Source organism: Abramis brama (genome assembly GCF_963993115.1).
Source record: "Abramis brama genome assembly, chromosome: 8".
NCBI classification, from domain to species: domain Eukaryota; kingdom Metazoa; phylum Chordata; class Actinopteri; order Cypriniformes; family Leuciscidae; genus Abramis; species Abramis brama.
The window spans coordinates 30,844,320-30,848,060 of NC_139970.1; positions in this window are offsets into that span (position 1 = coordinate 30,844,320).

Here is a 3,741-nt window from a genome sequence, read left to right on the forward strand (position 1 = left end):
AATCGTCACCTGACATTGGCACCTCAGGGGTAAGAACATTTCATGAATAATTTTGTATCTAAAGGAGACCCTCTCCATACAAGTTCTGTCATTCAGGCATTTTTATATAGATCTTCTTTGCAAGTTGTCACCAGATTTATACCCCTTTCTGACATTGTGAATGACAAGTATTGATTGACCGCTCGCAGTCTATGGACGTGTTAGTTAATTCCAGGAAAATGGAGGACGTGCTAAAATTGAGGAAAATCAAATGGGGGGGAGCTGGGGAATTCTGGCCTGCTGAAATACTCCGTTCAGAAGACACAAGTAATTGTACGTATTACATTCGATCGCTACCTAAAAGTGCGGTAGACCCCGTGCAAAAAGTCTTGGGGCTTTTTCTATTGACTTGAGCACAGCAGTAACTCTTTGATAAAAGTGCAGAATATGAAGGCTTCTCTGTTCATTTGGCTTGCCCGCCCATTCTCCTTTCACTGTACTATAACACGCTGTGCGTTTAGGTCAATACACGAAAAGAGGGTTCGTGAGCATCATGAGACTGGTTAATGGACACCCAAATTCACATTAATTTGACCGGATGCATACTAGTTGAACCGAATGACGAGGAACAGCGACCCATTAATCCTATTCAGCCGCATATCCTGTTGTGAGACTACTGTCATTCCCTGCACAGGGTTCTCAGATTAATTAATTGATTGAACTGATTTGCCGGCACTTACAGCAGGAAATGTACTGTATTTGTAAATGTTAACTTTTAAAGGTGAGCCTGTCCCCTCTTGAGAGTGCGTTGAAAGAGAAAGGTCACGGACGGGATTATAATTTTCTCAAATCCCATTAAATGCTCTTATCTGCGGTCAACCCAGAGGCTAAACTCTTTCTGCGGCCCTTTCATGCTGACTCAGCCCGCAAAACGAATCTCCGCGACCTGTATCAAAGCTTGATTGTTCTTTACACTTTGTTTCTGTGTGTTTTGGCTTTCCTTTCCTGTCTCAGTTACATAATGCATATTCGTACCCTATTTGAGAGGGATGATTAGAGGTTGAAAGAGGGATATCTACAGAGACAGAACAACTTTCTGGCCTGCTCCCGCTCTCTGCCTTCATCTTGTGTGTTTTGAGTAGTATTGTGTTCAGAGGCTAGGGAGAGCTGTGGAATTTCCTGTTCGGGGTAGGCCAACGTGCAGCTCCGCACTCGTTCCCTGCCCCAGCGAAAGAGCGCTTTCAGTGAGTGCTTGGAGCACGATCAGTGAGCTAAGAATATCTCGCGGCCCTCGGGTCAAAACTAAATGTGCTTCGACGGTTGACATTGCTGTGTTTATTTGGAAAAGGAAAGTAAGGATGGGCCAGTTGGATGAGGTTGCCCTCTCTTTGCCCACAGGAAAAGGGTGCTGCTTTCATTAATCACAATGATGGTTTGAGCCTTGATTTCATTGGCTGAGGTAATAAAACAAATATGATTTATATCAAAATTCAAGTTGGTAATAGGATACACAGAGAGAAGCTGCACAAATCCTTCTTAAGCAAATCCAGAGACCGAATAAAGGGCCAATCCTGCCCTATTTCTTATTGGTTATCACAAAACCTGCTTATCAGTGCCACGGCCGACTCAATGTACTTTCTAAATATATTTTTGTTCTGTGTTTTGGTTGAGTCAAAGTTAGCAGTAGGCGTACTGTATCAAAAGAGTTTTAAGCTCAATGAATGTTCTGATTTGAGGATTATCTGAGAACTTCCTGTTCCTTGCTCTCAGATTACACAGGTGACGCTTTGCAAATCTTATCAGCATTAGAGGACAGTTGTTTGTGTGTGTTATGATGTGTCTACTCGGAGTACTCTGTAAATGTGAATTATAAAAAAAATCATGCTTTTGATTGCACACACAAGGGGTCACGTTGCGCTCTCAACAACCAGAGCATGTCTTCCTTTGCCGTTTTATACACCCGCACTTTTGCATTTACTGGAAAACCGCTTTAGCCCTGTCACACGTTTCCTGAGCTCTCAAAGTTTGTAATCGCATTTGGTGAGCAAAACTCTGAAACTCTTTCAAATCATATCCTACAGAGACAGTTCCTGTACGCTTTTGAACTGTGAGTTTGTCAGAGTCAAAGGCCAACATTAAAACCACAGAGATTAGAAAGATTAATGCTGACATCTCATAGCCTCTCTAATATATGGAGTGATGTATGGTGTTCCTGTAGAATGACCTCACTCCCATGACTAATGGTTTCACTTGGCCGATGCAGAAAAGGTCATGACCCAGTGGATAGAGGAAATGGCCAGTTAGTGGGAGGTCACCCCACAGGAGATGCCTTTGGAGTGTCACAGTAGTGTCACCTGCACTGATTCGCTACTTCTGACCCGGCACCTGACTCCCTACTAGAAAATACTGAACAGTCACCGGTAGAGCCTTGCATTTAGGAGAACCCGGCCTCACCCAGTAGAACAATTGCAAAGTGTCAATTTCAACTAAAAAATGAAGACAAATTGAAAGAGGAAACAATTCGTTCACAACAGGACACGCGGCTGTTGAGGATAACCTGCCTTCAAAAGATGCTGGCCTGTCCGATCGGACTAGTTTAGCGCTAGGGCACTTCAAAGCATCTTGTCCCGAGCAGCTTTCCTGCCATTCTTGTTTACGGCTCTCAGGTTGCTATAAGTAGCCCGGCATCCTGTCCCCTGCCGTCTCAGGTGGATTGACTTTGTTTGTGTAGCTGAGACGCAGGGATTTAGTGGTCCTTGGTGCCTTCAGACTTCTGTTAATGGAGCTGTTCAGTTTGCTAGTGCTGTGTCATTTATCACTCTGGAACTGGACAACTGAAGGCCACTCACGGCCAAGTTCTTTTTCGTTCTTCACTTGAAGAGAAGTTTGAAATACCTGAGCAGCAATATACTGTTAACCTATTGCGTAATAATAGCACTCCTACCCATTACATAATCGCCATGGTCCAATGGTAGTTCAGAGGTGTTTTCCAGATGGACCGAACTTATGTCACACCAGTTTGCTTTTTGATCTCGCTTGAAGTATATCCTGCCCTTGATAGTCTGGTTGAGTGATTTTTTAAAGGCATGTAAGTGTGTAAAATAGCACCTTTAGGGGTACAACAGCTGGGGTCACTGGGCCGGTACCCTCAGAAGGTACACCTTATCTACACATGAGGGGTGCATATTAGTACTTCAACGGTCTAGTTCACCCAAATTCTGTGATCATTTACTCGCCCTCATGTTGTTCCAAACCTGTAGTGTACATTTTAAATATTTTGAAAAATGTCTTTTGGTTGTCCTTGCCCGTACAATCAAAGTCAGCTAGGTCCAATGTTGGTTGGACCCCACTGTCTTTAAAATATCTTCTTTTGTGTTCCTTAAGAAAAAAAGGACAGGCTGGTTTGGAACAACATGAGGGTAAGTAAATGATTATTTAGTGTGATATTTGGCCTAACTATCTCTTTAAGGGTACATATTAGTAGGCTACCTTTTGTAGGTACTGCCCCAGTGACTAGCAGTTGTACCCCTAAAGGTATATTTTAGCACTATTTAGTACTATTGTGTAGTACATGAAATGTACTGCACAGTGGTACTGAATAGTAATAAAATATGAAATGAAATGATGATAATGTACTTATATATGAACATGGAAACAAAACCATTTTTCCTTACCAACAGCAGTCTTGAGATTCTACACTTTTGTCTCCGGCATAACACATAGTTTTCCATGTTAATTACGCAGGCTGAAGAGGAGGAGGGG